At 42.4% G+C, this 12,655-nt stretch overlaps 2 protein-coding genes across 13 annotated transcripts in view; both read left to right on the forward strand.

Annotated features, from left to right (window-relative positions):
* LOC113029630 (uncharacterized) overlaps nt 1-12,655 on the forward strand; it is a 168,883-nt gene that overhangs the window by 110,345 nt on the left and 45,883 nt on the right. Inside the window, exons 1-7 of one of the 12 annotated variants that reach the window (XR_013911545.1) lie at nt 2,388-2,715; nt 4,635-4,740; nt 4,841-4,949; nt 6,010-6,858; nt 6,979-7,332; nt 7,668-7,734; nt 8,074-10,227. The exons of 2 other annotated variants lie outside the window; for them this stretch is intronic. The gene's annotated coding sequence lies outside the window, so the exon portion shown is untranslated. Of the gene's footprint in view, nt 1-2,387; nt 2,716-4,634; nt 4,741-4,840; nt 4,950-6,009; nt 6,859-6,978; nt 7,735-8,073; nt 10,228-12,655 lie in introns of those variants that run through there. 9 more of the 12 variants (XR_013911551.1, XR_013911546.1, XR_013911543.1 and 6 more) reach the window with 9 other exon arrangements.
* LOC113028849 (uncharacterized) overlaps nt 1-12,655 on the forward strand; it is a 147,052-nt gene that overhangs the window by 17,651 nt on the left and 116,746 nt on the right. The gene's annotated exons all lie outside the window — the stretch shown is intronic.

Consider the following 12,655-nt stretch of genomic DNA (forward strand, 5'->3'; position numbering starts at 1 on the left):
ACGACAGGTTTGGAGAGCTTCAGCCTCGGTCTGTACGCGGGGATTAGGTGGATCATGACGTGGTCAGAAAGTCCGAGTGAAGCGCGGGGCACCGCGCGATAGGCCCCGCTGATCGTGCTGTAACAGTGGTCCAATGTCCTCTCCTCTCTGGTCGGGCATTTAATATACTGCTTGTATTTTGGAAGCTCATGGCTCAGATTGGCTTTGTTAAAGTCCCCAAGAGCAATGATGAGAGAGTCCGGGAATGTCCGCTCCATGTGCAGTATCTGCTCCGCGAGTGCGCACTGAGCTGCCTGCGCATCTGCGTCTGGCGGGATGTAAACAGCGGCCAGGATGAATGAAAGCAAACTCCCGCGGAGAATAAAACGGTTTGCAGTGAATAAAAAGGTATTCCAGAGAGGAAGAGCAGTGCTGAGCAATCACTGTCACATCTGTGCACCAGCCACTATTGATGTAGAAGCAGAGACCTCCACCTTTGGACTTACCGGAGAGAGCGGCCTGCCGGTCCGCGCGCAGCAGATGAAAGCCCTCCAGTTTGAGCGCGCAGTCTGGGATGTTCTCACTGAGCCACGACTCCGTAAAACATAAGACACAGGAGGAGGCAAAGTCTCTGTTCATGCTTATCATCAGGGCCAGTTCGTCAATCTTATTCCTGAGTGAGCGAACAGTAGAAAGGAAGATCCCAGGAAGAGCGGTTCGCAGTCCGCGTCTCCTCAAACGCACGAGTGCGCCGGCTCGCTTCCCTCTCTTTCGGCGTCTCGCTTTCCTGGTCAGAGTCAGCAGTAAATCTGCCGCAGATGCGACAAATATTGGAAATAAATCCACAGGCGTTGTAGTCCTGTAGTTAAGGAGCTCTTCTCTGGTGTACGAATATCCAGAGGAGTGCCCAGACACAGAAGAAATGCACAAAAACAAAACAAAAGTAACGCACTGAAGCACCAGGGCGACCATCCGCGGCGCCATCTTGGTTATATATATCTAACTATCTAACGAATTATAACTAACATTAAAAACATGTTTAAGGAGGAGAGAGAGAAAATAAATTCGATTAACATCTGATGTTTGGGTTTTTGTTCAGTAATCAGCGTGACCTGTGTATAAACGCATAAAAGAGATAACGTTGGTGTTTCCGTCATGTAGTAACTGCTGGCTTTAACTGTACAAAGGTTGTTCGACACTATGAAACACATACAGACTTCATGATGTTTGGCTAATATTTTTATTGTGAATATTAATCATGAGGGTAAACGGACCTGTACACCACAGAGTGAAGTCAGCATATCCACGATATCTTCAGCTCTATGAGTTAACACAGTTTCCCAGCTGACTAATCTAACGGCCATCTACGAATATGTCACGGGTCATATCAATATGATTTTACAGAAAATCATCCTTATTACTGCCAACTATTCCAGAGACGTGAAAATCTACACCATAAAGAACAAAAAAATATAGCAGTCTAACGCAACACTGTAACAAAGATGAACCGTCAGTTTGTCACAGATCAAAGTGTGAATGAAAGTGATTGGTTGAACAGGTGTCCGTGATGTGTGTTTTCTGCATTTTCATCAGCATAAGAGACTCAGCAGCAGATTAGAATAACATTTATACATTTAATAAATCACCAAATGAATACACGATCTAACCTGTTCCGACAATTTGAGTTTGTGTTCTCTCAGCTGCAGACTCGCTGCTGTTTAAATGTTTGAGAGGAAGATTAGATATAATGCAAACATCAAGCTGTGTGCCGGTGATTGAACATGAGCACTTTTGCAAACATGTTCTATGTTGACAACCTGACCAGACATGTGAAGATTACGTTGCGACATTCGCAGCTAAAACACTATTAAAAGTGTAGTTGGTGACAGAAAAACGGGGTATTTTAAAACTACACCACCACCATTGCTGCCTGTGATTTGAAATGCATTCTGAGATACCTGGCTGCCCCAAGTCTACACAAGCAATCGATTATCTAGGATCGACCTGTCTTGACTTACTTTGCACGGCAACCAATCAAATGTTAGAGAAGCTGCATGGCAGCGTTAACCCCGCCCACTTGGTTTGATGGGTGAGGCTGACAGATAAAATTATTTCAAGGAGCGAGATAAAGGGGACTAAAGTGCCAAAATGAATTAAATAAATAAATCATTAAATAATTAATTAATTAAAACTGTCAATAATTATTAATTAATTAACTACATGTGTCGTAAATATTTATGTAATTAATTATTGCCACATTTAAATATTATTTAATGGTGTATTAAATTAATTCATTTTGGCAGTCCTGGCGTTCCATATTGGCTCATTAAAGTTCTTGTCTTTAGATTAACTTTGTCTGCGTGTAATCGTGATACAGCCAGCGACGCTGTGCAACTAAGTCACGTGACCAGAAACCAACAAGTCACGACAGAGCAGGAAGAAGGGGGCGGAGCAAAGTGTGCGTGCAGGAGAGGAGTCGAGCAGAGAGAGCTGCTTTTTCATGAAACGGGAGTAAAGTAGTGAACTTAGAGGAGAGAAACAAACTAAAGCATCGATCATAAACCACTACCAACGTCCTGATCGATATCTGCATCGATCTGCCCACCCTTGTCTCCTGGATCGTAGCTGAGATCAGCGTGAACCACGTGGGTCTCTGCTCCCTGATCTGTTTCCTGTGTTTGGAAAGAGTTGCAGCTTCATCGCGGAGTTTCTCTCGGTTTGTGGGCTCATCTAAAGGTAAGCACCGAGCTAACTTTACTGTGAGTTCAGTTCATGTTGAGTTTAGCTCCTGAATGAGGTCTTCTGCTGCTCTCCTCGGTGTCTGTTCACAGTTTATTGTGAACACGTTGAGAGAAGAGTGAGAGAGTGTTTGGAGAAAAACACCTGCTAACCATTAGCTCAGCATGCTGGGAGAAGTTGGAGCAGAAAAGTCTTTTCATTGTCCCTGCAGCTGTTTTTCTGCCTGCACCAAACCTCTACAGCCTCATTTCTATTTGAAGTGATAACAGGAAATGGATGAGAGCGATCTGCTGCAGTATCAGGGTCACTATAACTTTATTGTCCAGCTGCTGTGGATGAACACATGAGAGGAAGTGAACTCCTACAAAGTCTCATTTCAATGAGTGTGGCTGCTGTAAAGTGATGCACAGGAAGATGTTAACAAAAACTAATGAAACAGATGAAAGTAAACAGTGTTCATATTTGAAAGCACAGAGAAAAAAAATATATTGTGGTGGTTAATGTGCAGCTCTTTTTGATTTGGGAGAAGAAGAATGTTTTTATCGTGTTGTGGATTGAATGTTGGATTTTATTTTTATTTGTTGTTTACAGAAAACAGAAGTTTTGTCCACTTGTGGTTTACGATGGAGACTTTGAGTCTGGTCCAGCTGCCTTTTGGGGGTTCTGTCTCTTAAAGAGTATTTACATCTCTCATGTAGGGAGGGAGGACCCATGGAGGGTGCAGACACTGTGAAGTAGTGATGAGGTCCAGGACATGTTTTATAATCACGGGGGTTGCTGAAGGTGTTGAAAGTCTTGGGTGGGGGGTAACAGGTCATTGTTGGTAGAATCCACAGCAGGAGCTGTTCAGGCTGTTGGTGTGCATTGTTGGTGCAGTGGGGTCTTTAGGTTTGTGGTTGGTTCACGTTCTGAGTGTTTTTCAGACAGAAGCAGAGTCGTTAGATGAAAACAGGTTTGGGAAAGTCTGAGGAACTTGGAAAGAAAAGCGTCTGGACTTCTTTAAGTTGCTTGAAGACATTTCACCTCTCACCCGAGAAGCTTCTTCAGTTCTAAGGTCAGATGGCGGAGATTCTCAGATTTAAACCCTAAAAGGACCCCCTGATGATCCTCTACCTAATCACATGAGCCAAGGTGTGAAAATGGGTGTGGGTCACAATCAGCCAGGTCATTGTGAAACCTGGCCCCACCCTATCATGTGATTTCCTGAGGTCAGATGGCCCAGGATGTGAGTGGGCGTTAAGGCGTCTTATAAAGAAAGTGACTGGACTTCTTGTGTGGCTCGGTGCTGTCCCTGTTAAAGAGCCAAGAGCCTTTCTTTCCACTTCCTCCATGTAAAGTTTGGCTACAATGGGACACACTGGGGAGCTCACAGCACATCCATGTTTGTGTCCTTAGAAACCTTCGTTGTATTTAAAATATGTGGTGGTAAGGCAGAGGTCTAACAGTGTGCAGACCTGATCAGGGTGAAGCTGGTTCTGGTTTTAAGGAGCTGTCTTGTTGTAGTTGTTTCCTGACAGTCTCCACTGCCTCGGTTGGAGGTGTACAAGTGAAAAGTGAGACCACATCAAAGGACACTCTGGTTTCATCTGGATCAAGTGTAAGTTTGTGGACCCACAAGTGGAGCTAGGATGGTGATGTGTTTTTGCTGCTACCAATGAGTCTGAGTGGGACTCCATCTTTGTGTATCTATGGAAGTCCATATATACAGGGTGCAGCATCCACCGGGTAAAGGTGGTGGTATGCAGGGAGCTCAGTGGCTTTTTTCAAGTTCTTGTTGCAGCTGATGACTTTCTTTTTGCTTCTGGGGTTTCACCTTGAAGCTTCATAGGTATTGTTGTCACTGAGTGTAGTAATGTTTATTTGCTCTGCTTCTTCTTGTCAGGGATAAAATACATATCTATACTTTTGTGTCCCAGCTGAGTAACAGGAGGAGAAGAGTCTGGTGGAGCAGCAGAGGAACAGTTTCAGCCATTTGGACTCAGCTCAGCCACTACAGAGGAAACGATGACTTCAACACAGGAGGTGAGAAAAATATCACAGTTACTGTTATTGAAACTGTGTGCACAGCTGGTTGTTAACAACAGCTTTATCTTTTCCATCCTGGGCTCCTCCACACATACAGAATGTACTTCATAAACAGAAACCACAGAATCCCCAAAAGTTGACTCTGTTCATTTTGATGTAGCGTTTCCAGTTGCAGATGATCCGTCACCACCAAGTCATTGGTTCAGGTATGTGGATGACACCTGGGTGAAAATCAAACTCAGCACGTACCACATTGCAGGCATCACATTAACTCGGTGCACCGACACATCAAATTCACCAGGGAGGATATGAAAAGTGGCAGGTTAGCCTTCTTAGCCTGTGAGATTTCTATCAGTAATGGGGGACATCTAAAAGCTGATGTTTACCCTAAACCTACGCATACAGATCAGTATTTAAGGTTTGACTCTCATCATCCACTGGAGCATGAACACAGAGCAAACACCATCCCTACTGACACAACGGCCAGGAAGTAGAAGAATATGCCATCAAGAAGCCCCTGAGTAAATGTGGTTATTCTAGCTGGACATTTGTCAAAACTGGGAAGGCACCTAAAGAAAGTTCCAGCTGATCCAGGTGAGAAGGACAACCGCTGCCTATGTAAAAACTCGATGTGATCCCATTTGTGTCAGGAGTATCGGAACCGCAGAGACTCATTTTTTCAAAACATCTTGTTGGCTTTTAAACCCCAAAACACGCTGCTCCAAAAATTGGTCCACCCCAAGGATCGGGTCCCCAGACACAGAGTAAAACAACCTCTGGCTAAGAGGATGGCACAACACAGAAGAGCTGCTTTGTCAGGTCAGGACTCTGAAGTCTATTTAAACCTACAGGCAGGACAGGGAGGAACTCTGGTTTGAGTCAAGGAGGCCATTTACGTGAAAAGGGAAAGACCATCTCTGAATCGAGGAGGGGACCTAAGTATTACGCTGAAAAAAACCACAGAAGTTACAAGAAAATATAAAGATCATATTTAATCAGCACACATTGAAACAATAGCATCAGTTGAACTCACAATTTTTCATCAAGTAAAAGATTTTTTTCCCGTGATCAATATTTCTTCAATAATGTCATTTTAATTCCAACTCTCATTGTAGCACATCATTGTAATGTGATAGTATTACCAGAAGGTGGTGGCAACACACCTACGACGTGTTTGTTGACATCTTTGATTCCACTAATGGAGTTTCAGTTTGTTCCACGACTGCATTTCACTCACTGCCTCTGTTTGTATCTCTGTCACTGCAGGACCAACATGGAGCGAGAAGTCAGCGCTCTCAGGAGGCTGACAAACCTCACAGAAGAACTGGACGGAAAAACTACAGCTGTGATGACTGTGGGAAGGGTTTTATCCGGGCCGACAGCTTAAAAAGACACAAACTCATCCACAGTGGAGTAAAAGCACACAGCTGTGACTTGTGTGGAACATCTTTTGCCCTGCCTGAAAATTTAAAAACACACCAAGTCATCCACAGTGGAGTTAAAGCACACAGCTGTGACTTGTGTGGAAAATCTTTTAACCTAGCTGGAAACTTAAAAACACATCAACTTACCCACAGTGGAGTTAAAGCACACAGCTGTGAGTTGTGTGGAAAATCTTTTAACCTAGCTGCAAACTTAAAAAGACACCAACTCATCCACAGTGGAGTTAAAGCACACAGCTGTGACTTGTGTGGAAAGTCTTTTAGCCTGGCTGAAAGCTTAAAAACACATCAACTCATCCACAGTGAATTTAAAGCATACTGCTGTGACTTGTGTGGAAAGTCTTTTACCCTGGCTATAAGCTTAAAAAGACACCAACTCACCCACTCTGGAATTAAGGCGTACAGCTGTGACATTTGTGGAAAAAATTTCAGCCAGCCAGGCAGCCGAAATATTCACCTACGGATTCACACTGGAAATGATGTTTACTGCTGTGATCAGTGTGGGAAACACTTTACAACAGCCACACAGTTACAGCGCCACATGTTTACCCACACTGAAGAAAGACCTTATAAATGTGACCTGTGTGATAAGACTTTTAAGTCTCCACGTCACCTGGAAAAACACCAACACGTCCACACCAGAAAATAACTCTACAAGTGCAGTTACTGTGAGGTATGTATTTATATTTTATTCCTGAATTTTAGCCTGAGTGTAACAAGTCTGATTAGGCGACGTTCAGGATCAAAATGTTGAAGGACTGACTTACACTGTCTTTGTGTCTTTGTTTTGAAGCAGAGCGACACAGATGGATCCAGCTCTCAACCCTGTCGTCACTGTGGTGGTGGGAAAGAGTTTCACTGTGACCTTTGTGGAAAAACCCTCAGTGATCAAGAGAGACTAATAAGACATCAACGTAGACACACTGGAGACAAAATGAGCTACTGCAAAGAATGTGGGAGAGGTTTCACCACATCAAGTGCATTAAAAAACATGAACTCTGTCATAGTGGGGTCAAAAAGCACGTGTGTGACCAGTGTGGGTCAACCTTCATTACTGCAGTGCAGATAACATTAAAGTGCATAAACGCGTCCACACAGGAGACACCATACAAGTGCAGACACTGTGACATAAGCTTCTCGTGTTCAGGTAATCGTAACGTTCATGAACGTACACACATTGAACTTCAGCTGTGACCAGTGTGACAAGAACTTCAGACTCCACACACAAATGATCCCAAGCTGTAAATAAATGTGCAAAAACATTCACTTCATTATCTGCTCTGTGCAAACATCATCTGAACTTTACTTTTTTTGGAGGGGGCAAACACAGTGTACAGATGACTGTTAACATGTGCTTGTCAGGCACTCTTTTTGGCTGTCGTGGTTTACACTTTACACTCTTTCATCTTCCTTCGTTTCTCACCTGTACCAACCATTGACTCTCATGGTCATTTTCCCCTCTCTCACGCTCACACACAACAGGAGGGGCAGCCCCACACATTCTCCCTGCAACACGGACTGTACGACCCACGAGGCTACATTGTTAAAGGTCTGTGCCTGTAACACTCTGCTCATATTGTCTTCATATTACTTTTTTTTTTAAAATAATAATTTTAAAAAAAAATTCTTCACGTCGATATGCGGGCCCTGAGTTTGAGACCCGTTTTAATCTTTGTTCCCTTAGAACATTAGTAGTTGTACTTTTTACTGTATTATAAAAGTTATAGGAATGTTTTTGTTTATGTATCGAACAATACAACATTTGTAATTTATTTTATCAACTTTACTTCTGACGATGCTGTCTGTGTTGAGCGCTCAGTGAATCTGCGTTCGACTACTCCGCCTAGGCTGCACTGTCCAGCGCAGATTCACTGAGCGCTCAACACAGACAGCATAGTCAGAAGGAAGAGCGCAGGGCAAGCTAGCGAGACAGAAGTGGACCTCCCCACCCTCATTCAGATCTGGCGTTTGGAATTATTTTGGTTTTCATGTGACGTATGACCCTGAAGGTAAGCGAGTCATGGACTAAAGTAAAACAGTATGTTGGATGTGCCATGCAATGCTCAATTACATGGGTGGGAGCTAGTGTGTTAGCGCAGTTAGCTCGTTAACGTGTTGGCCGTCTAGCCCCTCTGTATAGGGTAGCTCGTTAACGGAGATTTGCCGTGTTGTGGCGTTAAGGTCATTTCAACGAGATTAACCTGAAAGCACTAGTGGGAACACAACGAATATGACTGCACATTTACGCCGACATCATCCTAGTGCAAAGACAAAAACAACAAGCATGCTACTAACTTTAGCCGAGTCATTTAGACAGCTGTTAGCACATGATTCTCCTTATGCTGCTGAGAATATAGCCCAGAAGAAGCGGATAGTATAGCTTTTATTTTGGAAAGAGACATTTCTCTGTAATAAACTCTCTTTTCCAAAGATGAGTGATTCCTCAATCAGATACAGGGCTCGCAATATCGCTAGCCCAACGTCCCGGGGCTAGCGATTTTTTCAGTCGGGCTACCAAAATCTATCTCTGCCCTGCCCGTCGGGCTATTGTAGGAAGGAAAAATATATGTCAATGCTTTTGCATTCTTTCAGAAATGTAGCTGGGTAATTATGTCATTGGCATCGGTGAGCCACTGTCAATATGTGACATATTGAAATCGCGTTTGAATTTGCGCTTGTTTTTTGCTTTCACTTTGCAATCGTGCGAACTGTGTATAGAGAGCGACAGCACTGATCTGTGAGTGATGATAATTTGTGCACCAATTCCTCTGACATCGTCTTATTAATCGTTAGCTTACTATGCAAACATGACAAGGGAAATCTCCCGCAGCTTAAACATGTGAGAGGTTGATCGCGCAGAGAATCGCTGAGCTTATGTGAGTCCGTGTGTAAAAGCAGCAGGATTTATATTTGACTACGATGACCTGGATGACTGAGAACCTTCACAGACAGATATATATTTTAGTTCTGCTGAGCCAAATAAGACAGGTCAGGGTGAAGAAGTGACAGCCAAAGAAAAGCTTACCACAAAACGGAGAAGTTATGACAAATCAGACTATAAGGCAAAAAGAAAGTGCAGCTTTATGGTTTCATGGACAAAATAATTTCTGTGGCTGCAATATGACGAGCTAAATAACCAGGGCTGCACATAAGTGGTCCGCAGGTGCGCATTCGCTGTCAAAATAAAAAACACGCACAAGGGTTAGGGTTAAATTTAAAAACTGTACTTTTGAGTTAAAATATATATTTATAATTTTAATAAATGACAAATTAAAAATGCATGAACATTTTTTTGTATCGAAAAAATATCGAACCGTGAATTTTGTGTATCGTTGCACCCCTAATATATATATATATATATACACATACACACACATCAATGTCTTTCATTTGACGTTTCTCAGTTTTTAAACTGTACTTGTTTTTCATGTATTCATTTTATGTGTTACCTCAGTTACACTTTAATCCTTTTTCATATTTAATATTCTACTGTGGTAATCCTTGTTCTTAGATTCCTTCCTCCCAGAACTCCAAATAATTTCACACCAGTTGCCCTTAAAGCTTCCAATATGAATTAAATCCGTCAGCTGTCTTTGAAACAACAACTGCTGTGACTTTATGTCCAGAAAAAAGAATCTCAAGCTAAACTGGTGTTGGGCTGTACTTCCATGTAATACCAGGTTGTACCAGAAGGTGGAGCAGTGCTCCAAGAGCACGTTCTTATTCACAATGGCAGCAAAGAAATGTTAAAAGCAGCACACATCAGGGTCGTTTTAAAGATAGCAGATGACTCCTTTTAGTTCATTCAAATTCTATCAAACCTCTACTTTTGGCTGCTCCTTTCACTTTAGTGTATTTACAATATCCTTGAAGTCTACGTGTTGTTTTTTAATGAATTCATTTTGATCCACATGTTCTGTAGCTGTTTTCTTGTTGATTTGAAGTTTGGATTATGAAATCCTGATACTGTTAAATCATTAGTTATATCTGATGAACTGTGCAAAGTTTGTAGGGTGTGAAAAATAAAGAAATGGTCTCACAACAAGTAGTTTGAGCCATGATTTCAGATTCAAACTAATTTAACTGTTCTCAGTATCACAGATGGAGGTTTATCAGAGGAGGAGACTTAGCTGTTTTCCACTCACACTGACCAGGCAGCTCATTAAAAACTCTGGATCGATCTTCCAGGACAAAAAGGTCATAAAATGTTACATTTTTCTCAAACACTTGCTGTGAGTATGAAGTTCGCTGGGGGTGTGTTTAAGATGCTTAAAGGATGAGTTTTCCTTCCAAAGTGCAAACAAACTGTGTGCTTGTTAAAACCTGAAGTGAGATTACAGGAGAGTAAGTTGAGAAACAAAAGTATCTGGGGTGCGGTGTGGCAAGAAGATACTCTGAAACAGAAAATCAAAGTATTGGAGCAGGTTTTACCGTGACCAATCAAAGAAAGCCCGGCAATTCCAAAAGCATCTTTGCCCCTTTTACCATTAATAGATGTAAAGTTTGAGTGCATATGCATGAACCTCATCCAGCTATTACACAGAGGGCACATGGATATCGCTTTGTATTAGTTCTGGTCAATTATGCACCACAATATCCCAAAGCAGTGCCACTGTGCAGGATTTCTGCAAAAAGTGTGGCATAGGCTTTCATTTCATGCCCAGAGTTGGTATCCCCAAAGAGATACTTACTGAGAGTGATGGGTTGGTGGAGCAGCTGAATAAGACTTTAAATTCCATGATTCACAAGAGGAATAGACTCTAATACAGACAGCACTCAGAGACACAGGGACTGAGAGCAAAAAAGACTTTTATTACAGAGTGCGTGCAAGGGGCACTCAGCAAGTTAACCATAAACTGAAGTAGAGTAACAAAGCAAACTATGAATCTACACTAAAAATACTCTTATGGAACACTATGAACTTATAGTATACTGTGAGTAATCGAGCTGGATGAGACAAGGGAAGCAAAACTAGAAACACTGACATGAGACACGGACCTTCAAAATAAAGCTGGAAACACACTGACTGAACTCTAGACATGTAAACTTAACAGCAACTGGGGAGACAGAACATGGGAACATGAAACATGGTACAAAAAGTCACAGTAGACACAACATGGAACACAGGGAAGCCATATTACAAAACCTAAGAACTAAACCAGAATCGTGACACACGGTAACTTCCAGTGCAGGACCCCTGAGGAGTGGGGCGGAATTTTTACGATCACTGTAAATGAGGGGAACGGGTGTAAGCTGGGATTTTGGAAGCTGATCCAAAGTGTATGTAGCAAATTGCAAACAGTCTTACTTTTATTCAGGTGGAGGCAAAGCACAGAGGAGTAGGTGGTCCGGGTGTGGAGAAGAGGTAATCCTGAGGAGTGAGTTTGTTAAAGTCAGAGTGTTGGGCAGGGAGGCAGGCGAACATGAGTGGGAAGCTGCAAGTAGACCAGCAATTGAACCAAAGAAGGTTATGACAGTGACTCAGCAACATCCAGAGGTTTTCTGTGAGCAGAAAGTACAGAGGTCAAACACACGAAAAACTCTGTTGTTTGCAGTGCAGGAGGCCTCCACGGGATTTTGTGCCTTTGCGTTGCATCATCTGGCCATCAGCGGCAGCAGCACCTGCACAACAGTGGGGCTAGACTCAGATTATTTTCACTGGGAGACAAAGTTCTTGTAGTTTACTCCCTTCTGCTAACTTGAAAGAGGTGAGGCAGTTCTTGGAACTGACTGGTTACAACCACCAGTTCGTGGCCGGCTTTCTAGAGCTGACCAGTCCCTTAATTTAATTAATTCTTATGGAGATTTACTGCAATTGGCTATAAGTGCTATCAGATTCATTTACAGCTTACTGTAACTCACTAAATTTCTTTGAGATTGTTGACAGTCCCATCAGATTGAATTCAAAATTTCCAGAAATCCATCTTTGTTTGATTTCAATATCACAGACATCCTGCATAAACAAACAGCTGCTTCAGTGTTTGCAGATGACATTAGTGACCATTGCAACAGTCAAAAGCAGAATTCATGATCCATTTCATCTTGATTGGAAAAGAATTTATCTCATACCAGATATGGAATCTGCCTGGAAATTATTTTATGAAGAACAGGATATTTTAGTGATATTACACAAATGGAAGAAAGCAGTCTTACATATTTGTTTAATATGTGCATTGAAGGACATGTCCTGGTCAGAATTACTGAAAGGTTCCTCACAGTGTTGCTGGAGGCCAAGGTAATGCCATCCAGAAAACAAGTAAATCCTTATTTGGTTCAGTGGAAAGACAAGCTGTTCCAATTGCTTTCCAATGGTGAAAGTCTTGATGGATGGCTGCTCTGAGGAAAGGCAGCTCAGAAACTTTACCAGCGGGACACATTATTGTGTGCCTCAACTTCACTGGGTTTTTCAGTCTTTTATCACAAGCTACTCTGCCTTTTTTTTACTTTCATTGGTTAGGTTTATGGATTAG

The sequence above is a fragment of the Astatotilapia calliptera genome, chromosome 9 (genome assembly GCF_964374335.1).
Source record: "Astatotilapia calliptera chromosome 9, fAstCal68.1, whole genome shotgun sequence".
In the NCBI taxonomy this organism is placed as follows: Eukaryota; Metazoa; Chordata; class Actinopteri; order Cichliformes; family Cichlidae; genus Astatotilapia; species Astatotilapia calliptera.